The following is a 22,732-nucleotide window of genomic DNA, read 5'->3' as shown; positions in this document are numbered from 1 at the left end:
TGGAATAAAATGAGTGATTCTCACTTCCATCTACAGCTTGGAAGCCAACACCAATAATTCACTCTTGGAAAACATGATAAATTCATGATTTGGAGAAACCAGTGTTGGACTGGCTTAGTTAAAAGTCACACAACACCAGGTTATAATCCAATAGGTTTGATTGGAAGCACTAGCTTCCACCTGATGAAGGAGTGGTGCTCCGAAAGCTCGTGCTTCCAGTTAAACCTGTTGGACTATAACCTGGTGTTGTGTGATTTTTAACATTATAAATTCAGGCCTCACTGTTGTTTAATATACAGCAGATCAGATTCAAGATTAACATTAACAACTAATTATTCACTAAATCATATGGCCATAAGACCAAAGGACATTGGAGCAGAAATTAGGCCATTCAGCACATCAGGTCTGCTACACCATTCAATCAAGGCTGATAGGTTTCTCAACCCCATTCTCACACTTTTTCTCTGTAACCCTTGATCCGCTTGACAATCAAGAACCTATCTGTCTCTGTCTTAAGTAAATACAATGATCTGGCCTCTGTAGCCTTCTGTGGCAGTGAATTGCATGGATTCACCATTCTCTGGCTGAAGAATCTTCTCCTTATCTCCTGAAGAAGTTTCTCCTTATCTCCATTTAAAGGTCTTCCCTTTATTCTAAGGCTGTACCCTCAGGTCCTTGTCTCTCCTACCAATGGAAAGATTTTCCCAATATCCAGGCCATTCAGAATTCTGTAAGTTTCAATTTGATCCCCCTTCATCTTTCTAACCTCCATCAAGGAAAGACCCAGAGTCCTCAAATGTTCCTCATATGTTAAGCTTTTCATTCCTGTGACTATTCTCATGAACCTCCTCACAACCTGCTCCATGGCCAGAACAACCCTCCTGAGATATGTGGCCTAAGACTGCGTACACTACTCAAAATGTGGTCTGACCAGAGCCTTATAGAGGCTCAGAAGTACATCCCTGTTTTTATATTCAAATCCTCTTAAATTAAATTCCAACATTGAATTTGCCTTCCTAACTACTGACCCAACCTGCAAGTTGACTTTGAGAGATTCCTGGATTAGAACTACAAGTCTGTTTGCACTTCAGATTTCTGAATTTTCTCCCCATTTAGAAAATAGTCCATGCCTCTATTCTTCTTACCAAAGTGCATGACCTCACACTTCCCCACATTGTACTCCTTCTGTCACTTCTTTGTCCACTCTCCTCACCTGTCCAAATCCTTCTGCAGCATCCCCATCTCCTCAATGCTACCTGTCCCTCTAACTATCTTTGTGTCATCTACAAACGTAGCCAAACTGCCCTCAATTCTTTCATCTAGATCATTAATGTATAAAGTGAAAAGTTGTGGTCCCAACACTGAGCCTTGCGGAACACCACTTGTTGCTGGCTGCTATCCTGAGAAGGTCCCCCCTTTATCCCCACTCTCTGCTTTCTGTCAGACAGCCAAGCTTCTATCCATGCTAGCTCCTTGCCTCTAACACCATGGGCCCTTATCTTACTCAGCAGCTCCTGTGCAGCACCGTATCAAATTCAGACAGAGTGGCCTGGCATGCGATTGCATTTCACATTGTTAACTTCCCGACTCATCCGTCAAATGTAAACCAACACTTTTAAGAGTGTCCCTTGAATTGACGATTGGCTAATTAGAAACATGGAATCGTCACAGCACTGAAGGAGGCCATTTGGTCCATCATGCATGCCCCAACTCTTCTAGCAAGCATCAAGACCTTGTGCTAATTTCCTGCTTTTTTCCCACATGGCCCAGCATAGTACTTCTACCAAATAACCATCCAATGCCCCTCTTGAATGCCTCAGTTGAACCTGCCTCCACCGTATTTCCAGGCAGTGCATTACATACCCTAAATGAATGAAAAAAACATTTCTCACAATACCCTTTCTTCCTTTACCTGTCACTTCCAACTGGACAATCAGTCTGATGCTTAAATAAAAGTCTGTTGGGATTTTGTATCAGGAATGAGACCTTAACTTAAAGGATATAAGGGTGCTGAAAGTCCCACGAGAAATAATGAAAAAAAAATTCAAATGAATTTGAATTAAGACTAAATGTTTTCCATTAGTTGAGTTAAAACCCCAACTACTATACGTATTGGAAACAAATAAATTATCTTCAAAACTGGGGCAGCTTTTTGCTGATGTTAACATTATGTAGTTATTATATTAAGTCTGTAGAAATTGTAGTTGAGATTTTTTTCTTGTGGCAACAGCAATGGTATTAGAGTCTTCATGTGAACACTGTCCAACAGACTGTTTCATTTTCACTACAAGCGGAACAAAGACTAGTTGCTCAATTTCCAGTTTTATGCAGTCATTTGGTTTTTTGGCCCCACCTTTGGTTATTTCAGAGGCAGCTGAATCCACCGCAACTTTCTGCCAAAACCCAGAGGTGTGTGGAAAGACGTAATGTCCCTACAGACGAAATACCACAAGCAGCTACATTGTCAGAACCCTGACAGAGGAACAGAGGGTTCAGACAGCATTGATTTCCAACAAAATAACATTTTTTTCAGTTGATCACAGGAGATAAAAGCTATCTCTCTATCATGAGAGGTTGCAAGAATCTTCCCTCCCGACATTATATTACTTACGTTCTTATTCATACCTTGTAAAGAACCAAAGCCAAACTGGTGGTCAGTTGTCAGATGGAAAGAAACAGAAAATACAATGCTACAGGTTGTGACATTTCTCTTGAAGCAACTAGGCATTTAGCTGCAAATCACCTGACAGTTAAAAGGGAGGCGTTTCCATTCATGGATTACTATTGACAGCTATATCTCATCAGCAAAACCTGCATGAAAACTGTTTAGTCCACATTCCTCCAGTTCTGGCCTCTTCTGACTCCCCTATTTCAATAAGGTCACCAATGCACCAAATAATCAAATACTTAGATCCTTTGCACCATCTCTAATCCATGCTGGATTGTAACAATACAGCATAGAAGAAGTAAGCTTCGAACCTCCAGTTTGTTGTACCTCTTAGAAAGGTTTGCGATTGGTGGTAAATGATCAGGAGACAGTAAGGACTGCAGATGCTGGAAGTCAGAGTAAATAAATGTGAAGCTGGAAGAGCACAGCAGGTTAGACAGCATCCGAGGAGCAGGAAAGTCAATGCTTTGGGCCAAAACCCTTCATTTGGACTCAGGAGGGGGAGGGGAGCCCAGAAGTAAATAGAGGGACTTGGGTTGGGAGAAGGATAGGTGGGATGGTGGATGCAGGTAGGGGGTTATTGTGATAGCTCAGTGGGAAGGGTGAAGTGGATAGGTGGGAAAAATTATGTGAGATGTCCAGTGAGGAGCTTCTCTTCATGGAAATCAAAAATTCCCACTTGCCAACCCAGAGTTGAATGACAAAATAAGGTTCATGCTAGTGAGTGGCAAGTGGCCTGTTTACATGCATTTACATCTCACCATTGATTAATCTTGCCTTGATATGATGTAGTTGGTCATTCTCACACTCACCGGATTGAAACTAGACAGTGACAATTTCCAACAAGAAAATCAGAACAGTACCTGGTGACTCCAGCTTGCTGCTTGTTCCTCTGGACCTTCTATTGTGTAGACCTGACACCAGTACCTCAGAGTAGTGGCTGCATGCATACTCCATCCACGGGTGTTGGTGTGCAGCATGTATCTGCTTCACTGCACCAACATGGCACATTTCTGATCCACTTACCGGACAGTTCTGCACTTCTGTGCTGCATTTTGGAACTGCATTGCAGGACACTGAAAGTGGGGACAGATGTCAATACAGAGATTGGGCCAAGGTGCACCTCAGGGATACTCATTTGCTCTATTAGCACATACTCACTTTGTGTCTGCTTCAATGCTCACAGCAACTGTGCCTTGCCTTTTTGCACTTTGACTCCCTCAACAGGTTAAATGCCTCTATCCTGACTTGCCTTTTAGTGCAGGCACAAACTTTGGTTTCCAACAGTAATCAGTCAAGGGGATAGACAAGTCATTCACTCTCATATGACATGTGCCTGCCACATTTAAATCAAACAATCCTCAACGTCTAAGGGAGTAGTCCTCAGTTAATCGGTCTGTGCGCGGTACGTTAAGGGCAGCCTCCAATATTAATCCAGCTAGGGGACAGCCAGTCTGCATTTGGGCTGGTTAAGGTTAGTGGGGTTTGTGCCTCTGCAGTCCAGGGAATCAGACACGTTCAGCCCTGTGAATCCAGTGCAAACAATCCAGAGAGTCACAGTAAGTCAGTCAGGGAACTGTGCAGAGGTCAGACATGAATCTGCTCACTCATCAGTTAAGTGGGTCAAAGACAAGGGTTTCATCCACCAGTATTTAAGGAAGGTTTATGAAGGATCACTGCTGCAGGAGGGTTGCTGACGAAATCAATTGTGGGAATTGGAGACAGCATACTTCGATGCAGAGGGAATAACAGTTGGGAAGAGGGGAGCCTTGTATATGAGAGAGAGGAGGTAATGGAAGGGAAAGGGGTCACTGACAGTCTGCAATACTTTGACTTCAATGGGGAGACAGTGGGCTGCTGTATCTGACACATTGACTTGATATGCCTGGAGCCAAGGGAGCAAGGTAGGGAAATAAAGAGTTAGATAAACAGATTGAATGGAAACATCAGGAAAATTCAAAGCCAGAGAGATTGAAAGGGGAAGATTGAAGTGGATGTGTGCCCTTGGAGGTTCACCCAGGGTAAGAGGCTGAGCCTGAGATATTGTGTCAACAGCAATTGGTATTTCATTTCATTCCATTGTGCTGCAATTAACAAGTGTGTAATGGAGCTGGGAACAGCTGCAACTCCACTCAGAGTGAGAATGTTGTCCCTGATGGTAATGTCATTGAATGACAGGGGCAATGGTTGCATTCTTTCTTGCTGGGATGGTCATCTTTGTGTAGTATGAATGTTACCTGTCAATTATCAGCCCAGGGAGAAGAAAGTGAGGACTGCAGATGCTGGAGAATTAGGGTGGAAAAGGTGTGGTGCTGGAAAAAGCACAGCAGGTCAGGCAGCATCTGATGAGCAGGAAAATCGATGTTTCGATGCATAAGCCCAAAACATCAATTCTCTTGATTTCCGGATGCTGCCTGACCTGTGTTTTTTGCACTGCCACACTTTTTTGACTCAATTATCAGCCCAAGTCTGGATGTTGTCAAGGCCTTTCTGCATCTGAACATAGACTGCTTCAATATCTGAGTCGTGAATGGTGTTGAACATTGTGTAATCAAACATCTGCACTTCTGACCTTATGATGGAGTTAAGTTCATTGATGAAGCAGCTGAAGATGGTTGTGCGAGGACACTGTCCTGAGGAACTCCTGCAGAGATGTTCTGGAGCTGAGATGACTGACTCCAATAACCACAACCATCTTCCAATGTATCAGGTATGACTCCAGTCAGAGTTTTACCTGGATTCCCACTGATTGCAGTTTTGCTAGAGCTCCTTGATGCTATGCTTGGTCAAGTGTGGCCTTGACATCACACTCACTTTCTTTGGAGTTCATCTAACGAATTGTCTGCCAGTTTGAACTAAGGCTGTAATGAAGTCAAGAGCTGAGTGGCCCTGACAGAAACAAAACTGGGCAACACTGAGCAGGTTCTTCCTGAGCAGATGTTGCTCGATAGCACTGTTGATGACACCTTCCATCACTCTACTGATGATCGAGAGTAGACTGATGGGGCAGTACTTGGTTGCATTGGACTTGTCCTGCTTTTTGTGTACAGAACAATATCTGAGACATTATCCATATTGTCAGGTGGAGATCAGTATTGTAACTAGACAGAAACTGCTTGGCCAGAGGAGTGGCATGTTCTGGAGCACAAGTCTTCATTATGATTATCAGGTGTTGTCAGGCCCTATAGCCTGTGAAGTGTCTAGCGAATTCAGCCGTTTCTGGATATCAGATGGAGTGAATCAAATTGGCCAAATTCTGGTATCTGTGATACTGGGGACTTCCAGAGGAAGCTGAGTTAGATCATGCACTCAGCAATTCTGACTGAAGATTATTGTAAATGCTTCAGCTTCATCTTTGGCATTGCACAAAAGTGGTCATAAGATAGATTCCACCACCTCTTGACTGGTTTGGATCTGTCATGTCTCATGATGGATTCTTTTTCTCAATGAAGTAAAAATTTCATGTTACTACATCTATGGCTATTCTACCACAGAATCCCTACAATGTGGAAGTAAGCCATTCTGCCCATCAAGTCCACACCCAACCCCACCCCTCCCGCAGAGCATCCCACCCATATCCACTCCTCTACCTTTCCCATGGCTAACCCACCTAGCCTTCCCTGAATACTATGGGAAAATTCAACTAGCCAATCCACCTAAACTGCACATCTTTGGACTATGGGAGGAAACCAGAGCACCTGAAGGAAACCCACAAGGGAAGAATGTGCAAACGCCACACAAACAGTCAAGTGAGGGTGGAATTGAACCCGGATTCCTGGCACTGTGAGGGAACAGTGCTAACCACTGAGCCACTGTGCCACCTATTGTTTAATCAGGAATGGGGAGGAGGTGATGAACAGAGGAGAGTTAAATTTCAAAGTTGCATAACACAACTTGAATGAATAGCTTTCATTTAAGGTGCTCTGTGAAATGTGATAAGGTAAGGGGTGATAATGGTAGGGAATGGCAGTAGTCCAAGGGAGTGTCAAGCATGCTGAGGTTAGGTAGATCATGGATCAATTTAAAGTCAAATTTTGTCACTTTGTTCTCAAAACGTAACTTAGCCTCAGTCTCAGTCTCTTAAAAGCCTCCTCACTGCAAGGGTAACCATGCCTTTCCTACCATGAACTCTATAAATACCTACATAACCCTTAGGAGCCAGAAATAAGTGTTAAACTAGTCCTTGTATTGATACACACGTATAACTGGTAACTGTGATTGAATGATCTGGGATGTTCTAACTACGAATTGTCTGCCAGTGAAACAGCAACACTCAAGTCAATCTTTTGCAATTCATCCTTTAAATAGCACTGCTATTGAACTGTAGCACTGCCCTCCTCACTGATGGACATTTAAAATGCCATGTAACTATCCAAAGAAGAATGTTCTCCTGGTCTCCCAACTAATATTTATCTCTTTACCATAATTGACAAGACAGGTCATATGCTCATTTAACTCTTTGCCATTGTTGAGCTTTGCTGTGTAAAAATTGGCTGCCAGGTTCCCCTTTAATACAGCAGTGATTACATTCCAGTGGCTCTGAAACACCCTCAGAATATTCTTTGGTTATGAAAGGCTCTTTAAAAAAGGGAAGATCTTTTATTTAGCTCAGAAAATGAGACATATACGCAGACAAAGAAGATGTTAGATATTGGATTGGAAATGAAAGATGTTGATCTATGTTAAATACTTTGTTTTTAGGAATTTGTGCAGCTGTACATCAAGCAGAAATGCCAATCTGAGGCACAATCTGATCTCTTTTGAAAGATTTCTAATCAATATTTGTCTTAGAGTTCATCAGTTCCAATATATGGATGACTTTGTGAGATCACGCCAATGTCATTGAATGTTTGACAGAAAAACAATGGAGAGAAATTATCTCAATGAGAGTTTGATTTCCAACAGTATCCGAGCAGATAAATGTGAGTCGCATTATTTTGAAATGGTAGTGTAAACCCATCCGAACAACAACCTAATGCAATGGATTAGCTCCACCCCAACAAACCAGTAACTACTCCCAAATATAACAGCATGAGATGGCCTCACATCATTGAGGACAGTAATGTACCAAAACAATGTGGTGGTCTTTGACACTATATCTAAGGCTATCTAGTGTCAATGCTACCAATAAAACTGAGAGACTGCAGTATGACATTGACTGTTAAACTTAATACCTGTGGTATTGGATCATTACTGATTATTAATTGAGTGAACACCACTTAAACACACATTCATTGCCTGTTCTCTAAATCCAAGGAGATTGCTGTAGAGTGCAAGTTATTCTATGTACTGCGTAGGGGAAGATAAATGTTATGGTTACTAACCTTGGCTATGTTGGCGTAAAAGCTTGTCAAAAACAAAGTGTGTTATATTCTAAAGTCGCATTGCTGGCCCTAATGTTACAGCAAAGTCTGCAGTCTATGATTTATACCATTTTAGTGAAAGGTGAGCTGCTGCGTATTTGAGATTGTTGCAATTTGTAGCAATTGCATTCACTGCTACATTAGCATTACATTCAGAAAATGCACATGACAGCAAATGAAATTCTTCATGATTTGCAGTTAAACCGTACTGCAAATGAGGCTGACTGCACATAAAGAAGTTGGTTTATCAGGAAGGCTCTGAGGAAGCTAAAGAATCAATTTCTCCCCAGGCGATTGCTGTATACTTTAATAGAACTTGCATTGGGCCTTAGTTTTACATTTAGCATGCTAGCAAGAGCACATTGTGGCACAAGTAAATATTTGCTTTAATGAGTTTTGAGAAGATTTGTAGCTCAGGTTGAGGTTCTGGATGTAGGTTTGCTTGCTGAGCTGGAAGGTTTGTTTTCAGATGTTTCGTCACCATATTAGGTAACATCTTCAGTGAGCGTCTGGATGAAGGACTGGTGGTACGGCCTGCTTTCTATTCATGTATTTAGAATCTATTCTGATTCATCATGTGATGTCATTTCCCATGGTGATATCATTTCCTGTTCTTATCACTCTGAGAAAAAAGAACTTTCACACTTTCACAGAAACTGGAACCAGAGAATGATTTAGCCCAGAAACAGGTCATTTGGCCCATTTTGGCTGTGCCAGATTTCAAAAGCTTAACAATTTGGAGCATCCTATCTGAGACCATAATAAATTGGGGAAGCTTGCCTGAGGACAGCCCATAACATTTTAAGTGAAAATATTGCCAGTCAACTCTTAAATGGCAAATCTCTTGTTTTAAGACTATAAAACCCAACTCTGATTTTTCCCACTTCCCTGCTCTTTCCCTATAATAATGTAAACTTTCTCTGATATATTTGATATTCCTTTATTTTAGACAATTATTAGCATCTTCCTATCTTGAAAGGAAAGGAAGATAACTGGCCTCTATTTCCTGGAGTTTAGGAAAGTAAGAGGTGATCTGAGTGGCATATATCATTTTTAAGGGATTTGACACGTTGGATGCTAGAACAAAGCTTTCCCCTGACAGGAAGTTTAGAACGAGGTAATGCAGTGTTTTGGAAAAGAGAAACCAAAAACATTTCTGCAGTTTAGGATAAAGTCCACAGGAGATAGCTTCCTACAAAGAGAATGGTGTAGTCAGCCCTTCACTATCTCGATAGCTACTTTTCTCTCCAGTTTTGCTGTTTGAAACTCCATGGTTTGGAGATGCCAGTGTCGGACTTAGATGTACAAAGTTAAAAATCACACAACTGAGCTGAAAATATGTGTTGCTGGAAAAGCGCAGCAGGTCAGGCAGCATCCAAGGATCAGGAGAATTGACATTTTGGGCATGAGCCCTTCTTCAGGAATGAGGACACTCCTCATTCCTGAAGAAGTGCTCATGCCCGAAACGTTGATTTTCCTGCTCCTTGGATGCTGCCTGACCTGCTGCGCTTTTCCAGCAACACATTTTCAGCTCTGATCTCCAGCATCTCGCAGTCCTCACTTTCCCCTAAAAATCACACAACACCAAGTTATAGTCCAACAGGTTTATTTGGAAGCACCAGCTTTTGGAGCGCTGCTCCTTCATCAGGTGGTTCTTCATCAGTAGTGCTCCACAATCACCTGAAGGAGCAGCGTTCTGAAAGCTAGTGCTTCCAAATAAACCTGTTGGACTATAACCTGGCGTGGTGTGATTTTAACTTTGAAACTACATTGGTACCATTAGGTGTTATGTTCAAATACTCCTGTCTAAACAGCCATTAAATCTATCTCTACAGAGGTATTTTGGCTAGATGTCCTTTGTTATAAAAGTATTGCTATTAAAAGTTCAGTGTGTCTGCAATTAATTTGGGGTTTTGATTCATCATCGTGATAATACTCTGTTATTGAGGATGTTCAACAGACTTTAGGATACGTAAGCAGTGTGAAGATTGTGTGGCAAGGTGTAACTACTGTAGAGGATCTGTCATGATCGTATTGAAGGGCGCAACAGACTGGATGGGCTAAATGACCTCCTGCTCCTTCACAAATGATAAGGTGTTGAGGGGCATGGACATCGTGGGTAGAAAGCAGCTGTTTCCCTTGGTCGCAGGGTCAAGCACAAGGCAGCACATTTTTAAAGTGAAAGGCAGGAGGTTTAGAGGGGATTGACGAAATAAGTTTTCACCCAGAGGGTGGTTGGAATCTGGAATGCTATGCCTGGGAGGGTAGATGAGGTGAGTATTCTCACAACCTTTAACAAGTACTCGGATAAGTAATTGAAGGACCGAAAACATTCAAGGCTATGGGCTTAGTGTGGGAAAATGGGATGAGTATAGATAGTTGTATTTTTTTTTGGCGGTGCTGACTTGATGACCCAAAGAGGATTCTATGATTCTAAATTTATTTGAGCTTTTGAGAAATGTATCTAGTCGAGCAGACAAAGAGGAACCAGGAGATGTGAAATACCTGGATATCCAAAAGGCATTTGATAAAGTGCCACATGAAGGGTTAGTCGGCAAGATAACAGCTTATGAACTTGGGGATAATAAATTCCAGGAATAGATGATTGGTTAATGGACATGAGGCAAAACATGAGGGAAAAAAGAGACATATTTAAGTTAACAGGTTGTACCAGATACAGTGCTGTAAGTATCGGTGTCTTCAGCTGTCTACAATCTATAATTAATCATTAGCTGACAGTGAGCATCATGTGTAAGTTTGCTGATAATCCAAAGCTTGGTGGAAAGGTAAGCTGTAGGACAATACAGAGATTGTAAAGGCACACAGGCAGGTTAAGTGAGTCTATTTTTATTCATTCATGGGATGAGGACTAGGCTAGCATTTATGGTCCATCCCTACTTACCCAGAGGACAGTTAAGAGTTAGTCAATCACATTGCTGTGGATTTAGAGTCATATGTAGACCAGACCAGGTAAGGATGGCAGTTTCCTTCCCGAAAGGGCATTAGTGAACCAGGTTGGATTTTTTCTGACAATCACCAATGTATTCATGGTCATCACGAGATCCAGATTTATGTTTTTGAATTCAAGTTCCACCATCTGCTGTGGTGGGATCTGAACCCCAATCCCTAGAACATTATCTACGTCTCTGGGTTAACAGTCCAGCAACAATACCACTAGGATGTTACTTCCCAACAATATGACCAAAGGCTTATATTATATGAAAGTGCGAATGCATTCATTTTGGCCATAAGAATAGAAAAACAAATTAATTTTTAAAAGATTCTAAATGTTGATGTTCAGAGAGAGTTAGGTGTGCTCATACCCCAAAATTTGGCATGCAGGTGCAACAAACCATTAGCAAGACAAATTGGCTTGTTGGTGTTCATTAAATGGGATTTGGATTATAGGAATAAAGAAGTCTTGTTGCAACTGCATGGACACTGGTGAGACCATATCCGGAATGCTGTGTGCAGTTTCGTTCTTCATATTTAAGGAAGGATATGTTTTTATTAGAGGTGGTGCACAAAGGGTCACTAAATTGGTTCCTGGGGTGAGGAAGTTGCCTCATGATAAATTGAACCTATATTCTTGGGAGTTTTGGAGAATAAGAGATGGTCTCACTGAAAGACACAAGATCCTGAAATGAATTCACAGAGTGGATGGATCGGAAATTGTTTCCACTGATGGGGGAATGTAGACATAGGGGCACAGTGTCACAGTAAGGGGCTGATCATTTAGGACTAAGATGGGAAGAAATTATTTCACATAAAAATGGCGAAGCTTTGCTGTTCTCTACCCAGGGAGTGCTGTACTTGCTGCTTTCTTGAACACATTTAAGGTTGAGATAAATAGATTTTTGGTGTGTCAAGAAATCAAGGGATGTGGGGAACAGGTAAAAAAAAAATTGATTTGATATTGAAGTTCAGCCAATATTACATTATGATGGGCTATATGTTTTATTTTACCTCCTAATTCTTTATGCCATTATGTTTTTAGAAAAGATGATACCTAAAGCCAAAGTCATCCTATTTCAAATCATAGAATCCCGATAGTGTAGAAGCAGACCACTTCAGTCCATCAAGTCCACACTGACTCTCTGAAGAGCATCCCACCATCTACCTGTCACTAACCCACCTAGCCTGCACATCTGTAGGCACTATGACAACTTTGTCTGGCCAATCCACCTCACCTGCACATTCTTGGACTGTTAGAGGAAACTGGAGCAAACCCATACAGCCACAGGGAAAATGTGCAAACTCCACACAGACAGACAGTCACCCAAGGGTGGAATCGAACCCAGTTCCCTGGCGCTGTGAGGCTGCAGTGCTAACTACTGAGCCACCATGCCACCCACTGTGCAAAAGTCCCTTATATTAAAAATAAACAGAAGTCAAGCACGTGCACAGTGAAACTAATGCTACAACCACCCAGCGTAAAGCAGCCCTCATGATCGGTACCCCATCCACCAACTGAAATATTTATTGTCCCCATTATCGGTATACCATGGTTGCAGTAGTAGTGCTACTAATGTACAAAATGTATTGTAACAAGCTTCCAAAGCTCAGTGACAGTACTTTGGAAACACACAACCTCTATCTCCCCAAAAACAAGGGCATCAAATGCATAAGAACAGCATCAACTCAAAGTCACCCTCCAGGTCACACTCCATCCTGATTTGGGTATGTGTCACAGTCTCTTCATCATCATGGGGTCAAATAAATGGATTGGTCAGATGGGCTGATCAGTGGCAGATGGGATTTAACCCTGATAAATGACGCATTTTAGAAAAAGCCAAGGGAAGCATGGGATTACTCAATGCACAATATTATACTAGGAGGCTCAGCGGAACAGAGGCATCTTGGTGGGCTTGTCCATAGATCCGTGAAGATTACAGGACAGGTTAGGAAGATGCAGAAGACATTTTGGGATGCTTACGTTTAACAGTTGAAGCATAGATTATAACAGCAGGGGTTATACAGAGCTATATGTTGGAGGTATACAGAATGTTGGTTAGGCCACACCTGGAATACTGTGTGCAGTTTTGGCCACTAACTATAGAAAGGGTGTGATTGCACTGGAGGTGGTGCAGAGAACATTCACCAGGATCACACCTGACATGGAGCATTTCAACGATGAAGAGAGGCTGGATAAGGTCAGGTTGTTTTCCTTTGAAACAGAGAGGTTTGAGGGGTTACTCGATAAGGGTGTATAAGATAATGAGGGGCATGGGTAGGGTGGATAGAAAGCAGCTTTTCCCCTTTGTTGAGCAGTCAGTAACAAGGGGGTGCATGTTTAAGGTGAAAGGCAGGAGGTTGATAAGGGAATTGAGGAAAAGTGTTTTCACCTGGAGGGTACTTGAGGCAGGAAACTTCACAACCTTTAAAAAAAGTACTTGGGTAAGCACTTGGAAGTGTCATGAAATTCAAGGCTATGGGTTAAGTGCTAGAAAGTGGCACTGGCGTAGATTTGGTGCAGTTTTGGTAGCCCAGGCTCAATGGGCTGAAAGGCATCTTCTGTACTGTATGATTCTACATTTCTAAACTCCCCACCTAACTGGAATGTCATCACTACAAGCACAGTAGTGGTCAGAATAGCGTCCTTCTGTGCAGAAACCAGCCATTCAGCCCAAGTCCACACTGACCCTCTGATGATCATCCCACCCAGACCCATCTCTATAACCCCGCATTTCCGATGGCTAACCCACACATCTCTGAACATTATGGTCAATTCAGCACAGCCAATCCACCTAACTTGCACATCTTTGGACTATGGGGAGGAAACTGGAGCACCTGGAGGAAACCCATACAGCTACAGGGAGAATGTGGAAACTCCACACAGGCAGTCATTTAGGCTGGAATTGGACCCAGGTCCCTGGTGCTGTAACGTAGCAAGCTGACCACTGAGCCACCATACTGCCCATTCTTCTTAAAGAAGAAGACTCACTTCCATTTTTCAAAGGTGACTGGAGTTGGGCAATAAATGCTGGTCCTGATCATCATATCCACATCTTAAGAATAAAAATTCAAAATCAGAATCTTCAGATGTACAACTGGAATCTTTAAGCAATGCCACAAGTGTCCCATATTCACTCTGCAAAGATAGCTCACATGGAAGACCAAAGGACAGGGTGGAACAGCAAGACTGTGAAATTTACAGCAAAGGTATCATTGCAAAACCAGCAATGTGGTAGAGAAAACTGGTGTTCCCCCTCCCCCCCAGGCATCAACTGAAGATAAGTAATAAGTCAATAAGTCAACTGCACCCATGCCAATTGAACTGAACCCTGTGCCCAGTTGCTCAAATTCCATCTATTGCCATTCTATGCTGGACTCTTGCAGTAGATTAGAGGGAGTGTTTAATCTGATGCAAGGTACAATGTGTTGGGGATAGGCTGGATGTGAATTTTTGTATCTTTGTGTGCAATATTCAAATCAAAAGGAACACTCATTTCAACAAGTAATGTATGAATGCTGTTAGATTAATTTGTCATTTGATGTAGTTTTGCTCAGACATATGACACCTAATTTTCCCTTGTTTTTTCAATGGTTGATGGTAAGGTTTGTGATTATGCGTATTCCTGGCGAATGACTTGTCTCCATGCTCTAACTGTTAGTCAACCAACACACCCATCCTTATGGCGCACCACCTTGTTATGCCAATTGGAAAACAGAAAGACTCATTATCCAGTGGGCTGTCAGCCAAACAGCTTCTTTTTGCCCTCATTTTCAATGCTTTTGAATCTGGTAAAGAGAAATATTCAAAGAAAATGACAAAAAAGGTCTTTTTCAATGCCTCAATGACTTTCCTCCAGGATGGAACACAATAATGATCTGAAGATTAGTATTTAATTCCTGGAGACCTCAGGACAATCCTGGAGCATAGGCAATCCTAGCTGTCTGTCGCACTGACACATCGCTAGAATTATGGCCTGGTCACTGTGGAGTCTTGGAGCTGAGTTGGCCATGTCTAGAGCGTTGATGGTTAATTACATTGCCTAACGTTTGCAAACTCCCCTATCCCTCCTACATTAGGGCATTGCCTTTTGATGGATGACTGTGGCATCAACCAAATGGACTCATAGGGAACATGTTTTTCACTGTTTAATCTTCTTTCTACTGAGGCTCACAGAACAGTAGCTTGAATCCTTTGTGCAGACTTGTTTCCCAGTCACACTGGTTATTTGGTTTGAAATTCAAAATCTTCACAATATTTTCCAAGGCAATAGAAAGTAGAACATGACTCTGAAAAATCATTTGCCAAATTTCATCAACTCTGTTTGTTTGCACTGCTAATAAAGATGATTTTCACTTACTCAGTTCTGTACTGTGTTTTTAGTTACATTTCCAAAAACTGGACAGTAATTGTGCCTTTTTTGTTCACTTGCTAGTTCCCCATTCGAGAGCATTTTTATTCATTTAACAGCCATTCTAGTTGAACCAATGCTGTTTTAGCTGTTCAAATCCCTCCTAAATGCAGCGATAAGACTTGCTGCTGTTTCTGAGTCACTGGTCCAGTGTACTGGTGTTAACATGCATTTTTCCACCTACTGAAACAGTAAAACCATGTGTTAAGCAGATTTCTTTTGCAGCTATCATTTAACCCTTTGACGAGTGCACTAATATCAACATTCAGGATTATATCTTTGCTTATTTTACAGTAATGAATTGTCAATGCACAGATCAAATGGGGTAACAGAATGAATTATGAATTTGCACACATTACGTGATTAAATTAGATTCCCTACAGTGTGGAAACAGGCCCTTCGGCCCAACCAGTCCACACTGACCCTCCGAAGAGTAACTGACCCAGAACCATTTCCCTCTGACTAATGCACCTAACACTATGGGCAATTTAGCATGGCCAATTCACCTGACCCACACATCTTTGGACTGTGGGAGGAAACTGGAGCACCTGGAGGAAACCCATGCAGACACAGGGAGAATGTGCAAACTCCACGCAAACAGTTGCCCGAGGCTGGAATCAAACCTGGGACTCTGGTGCTGTGAGGCAGCAATGCTAACCACTGGGCCACCGTGCCAGCCCAAGTATGGGCCAGGAGTTTGGGCTTACACTCTCAACAATTGTCTATTCAAAATCAGGAGTGGATTAGACGTGAATTTGTGCTTCCCGCAGACAAGGCTGTAAAGGAAGAGAGTCAGTTCATGAAATTACCTGCCATACCCCTGGCTCCACCCCACAAGTATCTTTTTGAAAAGAGAGATGCTTCATTAATCAAATTCTCAAGTATAGGGTTAAGATAGATTCTCCTCTTCAGTGCCAAAATGTAACGGCTTTTTGGGAAGGTAGTGGGTGGCAGGGGGCCGATGCACTTGAGAATGCACTTAGTATGAGCTCAAGCAAAAGCTGTTCACATTTCTCTCCCCATTCTGAATGGAGCATTGAGAGTACGTTGTGCATGAGGTTACAATGATCACTTCCTGTCTGAATGCTTGGGCTCTGGCCCTGAAGAGAAAAGGCTGCTCAAGCATGAATATAAATGGAGCAACTACCTGGAAAGGACATTTGAATTAAAGAATCCCTACAGTGTGGAAGCAGGCCATTCAGACCATCAGGTCCACATTAACTCTGCGATGAGCATCTCAATCTGACCCCACCTTATCATATCCCTGCATTACCTCTGGCTAATCCACCCAAACTCACTACCCTGGTCACGGTGGGCAATTTAACAAGGCTAATCCACCTAACCTGCACATCTTTGGACTGTGGGAGGAAACTGGAGCATCTGGAGGTAACCCACACAGATAGAGGGAGAACATGTAAACTCCCCAGAGATGGTTGCCCAATGGTGGAATTGAACCCAGGTCCTGTGAGGCAGCCATGCTAACCACTGAGCCACTGTGCTATCCTTTTGTTTAGAGATGAATTTATAAAGGGATTGCATTTCTACATGAAAGTTGCCTTTTTGGAGATACCACAGTTGGTAAAGGCTACTAGCAACAATATGGTTTTCAGTTTCTTTAGTTTGAATTTTATTATGGAATGATCTCTCTTAGAAGTATTGTGGGTGTTGAATAAGGACGTCACCAAGCTTGTCTGTAATTCTCTCATGATTAACGTTTACAAACTCTTTCAACTTGGACATGAAGAATGTGCACTCGAGTTAAAAGTGGAAAGTGTCTCATGCAGCCATGAAAAATGTACATTCTGCAAAAGCTCCTTTCCACAAGATAGTAAGAAGTGTATCTGAACGAGTAGGCAATATGAAGAAAGGCCTGCATGATTCCTCACTGACCATGCTAAACAGAGATAGTAAGCCACCAAAGTGGCTGGAGCTAATGATGATGACGTAATTCTACATCACATCTGCATCTTCATCTGCTAACTCACAGACAGGAAATCCTACTGACACTTAAATGATGATGCATTCCACCACACTGCTCATAACCATTTGCTCCAGCAGCTAGTCAAGCAACCAAAACTGTTTCAAAATTATGTTTGCAGAACTTTTACACTTTAATACATCAGAGACATTTACTTTGATGATAAGAGCACTAAATATAGTTTGCATTTGTAAATGGGTACTGCTCCTCTGGATTATTGAAGGGCTTTTTTTTTGTCTTTGTGGGCGAAGTTAGCTAACCCACAAACTGTTTTCTTCTCCAAGTGTTTCATTTTCTTTGTCATTTTCTTCTTACACCCCTGTTGCTCACAGCCCATTTCTGTTCCCTATCCATGGTTTCATTGTGAGTCACAAGAGATAGTGGGATGTATCAGTTTAGTAATAGAATGTGTTCCCAAGAGCACTTAACATCAGACAGAGAAAACACAAAAGGACCGAATAGGTTTGCTGTTTGAAAGAAAAGTTTTAAGTTCCTGAAACAAATAGTTTCTACCAGCTATGTAAATTGATTGTCAGTCACTGCATGCAAAGACTTTGTAGTTCAAACATTTTAAACACTAAATACTCTTGAAAGAACTTGAATCATAGGTAGGTTTGTTCTTCATTTTTACACAAATACAATGATTTAATTGATGATTATATGTGATACTGTGTTGAAGACATTTTAAGCAGTCTACCATCTGTGTGCTAATAAGAATCATAACCCCTTCTTTGTTGTAGTTTCTCTTCTGTCTTCCTCCTCAATCCAGAATGTCTTGAGTCAGAAATCATTCTTTAAACCACACACCGACACCAGAGCATAAAACCAAGGCTAAAGCTGCAGTGCAGTGCTAAGGGAAGTTGGTTTGGATGAGACATTAGACTGCAGTTCCTGCCAGCCTGTGTAGATGAATTAAAAGAAGTTATAGGCAAAGCTCTTACCAGTGCCTTTGCTAACATTCTTTCCTCAGCAAATAGTGTGGAAATTAGCTGACTCACGTGATTTTAACATGCACCAAAATGGATGATAGCATGATAGTTTTAACTGGAAATAATGATGGTGAACCCAAACTTAGCTGAAATGTTGCTGGGAAGCCCACCTCCACTTAGCTATGTTATGCTACATTCATCGGGTCATTAACTGACTCAAGATGACACTTCCAACCCCTATAAGGCCTCCAACAGTGGCCACCAGCTGATCAAAAGCTCACAGTTCTTTAGTTCAAAGATGGCACCCGTGCCATGGATGGGACTGCATTGTCTCCTTAAAGAAGAGAAAGTGCCTTATGGTTCAATCAGGATTTTGCCAGGGCCAGGCTGGCACACATCAGAGATGTGAGGGTGTTTGCATTCAGAAGTCCTGCTTGGAACTATCCTTGGAGGAGGGAATTAAATGAAATTGGGTGTAGAGTACCCAAGCGTTAGGCACCCCTTCCCAACCCTGAAGGATGCTTGATCCCATCACTGAGTAAAATTGCAGAAGTGGCAAGAGAAGGCTCTTGAGCAGCCACTTTAAGGGTCTCAGTTAGCCTCTGGAAGTAACTCCCCTGCCACAGATAAAATCCCAGTGAATGTGGGTAAGTGATGGTCAGGGGCCATCCAATTTTAGACCACCCTTCCTGACAATCCACCACTTGGTGGGTGTCAATTTTCAGCCTGTGTTTCTTTCTCTTTTTCACTCTCCTTTCTTCTCCTTCTCTCTCTCTTTCCATCTCGCTTTCCATCTCACTTTCCTTCCTGCTTTCCTTCTCTCACTTTAATTCATTCTCTTGCCCGTCTTTTATTCATTTACAAAATATGTCCAAAATTGTTTTCAGGTGAAGGGATCTTGGACACCATTGTTTTCCATTGATCTTAAATTTAGTTGCTTGGAAGAGAGAATACAAATGGCATTAATTAAATTACTGTCTTAGCTTGTGTACATACTCACTGATATGCAAAGACTCTGGATGAGGTTCTCAATTTGCTACAGTTCCAGATGGAATACCCCAAATCGTTACATTCCCAGAAGAGGAGGGGTAAACTGGTTCCCCATCTTGATCCAGCCTGCACCTCCATTAGTTCTATCAAGGTTAATGTAAAGCAGGATTCCTACCCTTGTGGATAGCTTTCTCCTTGACCGAAATATAATAATGTTTTAAAAGGAGCTAATTTAGCCGGGATTTCTCGATTTAACAAAGGGAGTGAGTTTATTAATTACTGCTCTTGAGCAATAAATGCAACACCCATACACACAGATTAGAAATCAGAGGTGAGCTGAAAGAGAGATCGAAGTTATTGGTCCCTGACATGCTGACAAAGAGCAGATAAGTTGATGCTGTGGCTATTAATGGGTTGCACCTATATTGTTGACTTTGGCATTTGAACAGTCAGCTGGAGGCTGATTCACTTTCCTTCAGCCTGATCCCTTTGCTTGCTAACTGCTTTATAGCACTCAGTGAGAAATATCTTTCTTTATTTCTTCACTTGTGATGCAGGTTTACCTACTGGTCATTCTCAAACTGGGACTTCCACAGCATATGAGACACACAATAAGTAGACAAGAGCTGAAGCTCTCTTTTATCCTTGTTTTGTGGGAGGGGGAATTAGCTCTACATTATCTCAAGTTGTTCTCTCTCTGCTTGAAGTTTCTTTGACACTATTAAGTATTACATTCCATCAATATCACATGGACATTTTTGCCACACAGCCACTGATTTGACACCTGTAGTCATTTTGTTTTGCTGTGTGTTTTTAAACTTTTTTTCTGACCTACAGCTTTTTGTTTTCTTTTCAACTGGTGAAATAAACTTTCATTGTTAAAGCAAATCTACAGCCTCATGTGAATGTGTCTCTGCGACTGACCACCACATTAAATATGTCAGTGGAAAATATTACCTATCAAACTCAATTTCATTTTGGGATCTGACTTGTCCAGTTATACCACTGGCTAGGATTATAACATTAAATGCAAGTTGTTGTTATAATTTGTACCTTGATATGGACTCCCAACATCCTATGGCAAACTGAAAGCTTTGGCTCCGCTTTGTTTTTACTGCTAGAAAATACCATTAAAATATTCAAGCATGAAGCCAGTGGAAGTCTCTGATTGTACCCCAGTTCTACTGAGCTGCAAGGATTCTGATAATTTGGATTTCACTCATTCCTGCTAAACTCGATGTATATAAATCTATCAACTTCTGATACATTCAGAAAGGCTCTCAATTCAGCAATAACCTGTGGTTAATATACTTACTTCCAGACTTATGCTCCTGTTCTAACATTTTAGCTGAAGGTGACATATAATGATGGCTCAGAACCTTGAAATACCATGAATGTTTTTATCCCTTAATTCCATTTAAAAAAAAATAATTGACCAAGGACACATGACTGCAGGTGTAAGTTTGGTGATTGTCAAAAAAAGCCAGTATAGTATTAAAATCATAGAGTCATGGAAGCTTACAGTGCAGAAAAAAAGCTCTTCAGTATTGTCTGTACTGATCACAACCAGCTCCTTACTATTATAATCCCATTTTCTGTCACTTGACCCTTAACCTTGGTATCACAAGCACATGTCTAAAAACTTTTTGAATGTTGCGAGGGTTTCTGTCTCTACCATATCTACAGGCAGTGAGTTCCAGATTCCACCCACCCTCTGGGTAAAAAACGTTTCTTTACCTCACTTCTGAACCTCCTGACCTTGATCTTAAATCTAAGACTTCTGGTCATTGATCCCTCCATCAAAGGGAATAGTCTACCCTGTCAATGCCCTTTATAATTTTGTACGTCTCCGTATCTCCACTCTCAATCTCCTCTACTCCCCAATCTTTCTTCATAATTGCACACAATATCCTAACTATAGCCTAAATAACATTTTATACACTTCCAGCATAACTACCCTTAATTCATCTACTTCCATGCAATGTAACATGTAGTCATGCTCATTAAACAAAAGGAGAATAACTTGAGATAATGAAGGACTGACTACTCTATGTCCCATTTCCAGGGATATGTTCAAAAGGGGCTAAAACAGAACTTCAATACTTTGTCCATACTCACTGGGGAGGTAGGTGATTGGGCAGGTGGTATTTTGAGGTCTATAAGTGAACATTAATTGGCCACTTGAGATCCTTAATTGGTAACAGGTTGAGAAAGTAGCCCATCAACCTTATTATCCAGAACTTAGTGAGGTGGTGAAAAAGGGCTGAGCTTATCTCCAGGGCCAAATTGCCCTATTATTTCCCCTTCTCACTACCTGCAGGAAGGGAATAATCATGCCAAAGGAGTTCCCTCATTTCAACTGGCTAACTAAAAAAGCTCAATGAGAGAATGGAGTGGTCAGTTAAAGTGCCCTTGCATCCTACTGCTAGGAGACATCAGCACGTGTAACAATTAACAATCTCCGTTGTATTAAGAATGCACTTTGAGTTAGTGCAAATCTAATATTCATCGGGAACAGCAGTCCTCTGGACTACTGGCTGTGAGGCATAACGGAGATTTAGTGAGGAGCACTGGATGCAGGGTCCCAATTATATTCAATTTTTGGTCTGACATCCAAAGCAGACAATACAAAGGAGGTTATGCCAATTGCACAGCACTGACAATCAGAGGGTTATTGGGAGGCACAGAAACCTACCTGACACATTTTTCTGATGTATTATTATACCTGTGAAACATAGCAACTTCGATAAAGAGGGGGATGTCGGTCCTCGCAGGGGCTGTCAAACCCTAATAATGCTGGTTGTCTTTGCTACTTCAAGAACAGATTAACCTCATTAGGTCCAGACAGCCTATTCTACAAGATTTCAAATCAAGATCACCATGCTCTGTAAAAGAGAACAACAAGTAAGGAGAGCATGTGAACTATCACAATGCTGATAAACTAAAAAAAATCCCTTAAAGAAAGTTTAGATTGTCAAACATCTTATTATTTGAAACAAAATAGACCTTGGATTCAACTTAACTATTATTTACGATTTTAGATGACAACTTTTGAAATGTTCCTATAATTGCTGTAAAAGAATGCCAAGCCAACAGAGGCAATATTCCTGTCATTAAGTCTTTGTTTATAATAGCCTGGTGCTGGCTAGGCAGTTTACTTGTTGGCAACATAAAGAGTACAATATTGGAATGGCAGAAAATATGAGCTTGGAACAAACCTTGCATTACTGAGAAGGTTGCTCAAATATCATACATTAATTAATTCTACTGCAATCATGCTTTGTAAGGTATAATACATTATTAAGCATTATAGTAATCACTTCAGCAGCATTCGTACTTCAGCTAGAAAAACATTGTGCATCAATCACAAAGAGTCAATTACAAATAGCAACGTACAGCAGGTCAGTAAACATTTATAAAAAAAGCACGCAGGTTACAGA

This window comes from Chiloscyllium plagiosum, chromosome 20, assembly GCF_004010195.1.
Source record: "Chiloscyllium plagiosum isolate BGI_BamShark_2017 chromosome 20, ASM401019v2, whole genome shotgun sequence".
NCBI classification, from domain to species: Eukaryota; Metazoa; Chordata; class Chondrichthyes; order Orectolobiformes; family Hemiscylliidae; genus Chiloscyllium; species Chiloscyllium plagiosum.
The sequence above is the reverse complement of the archived record's forward strand: the minus strand, read 5'-3'. Positions refer to the sequence as shown.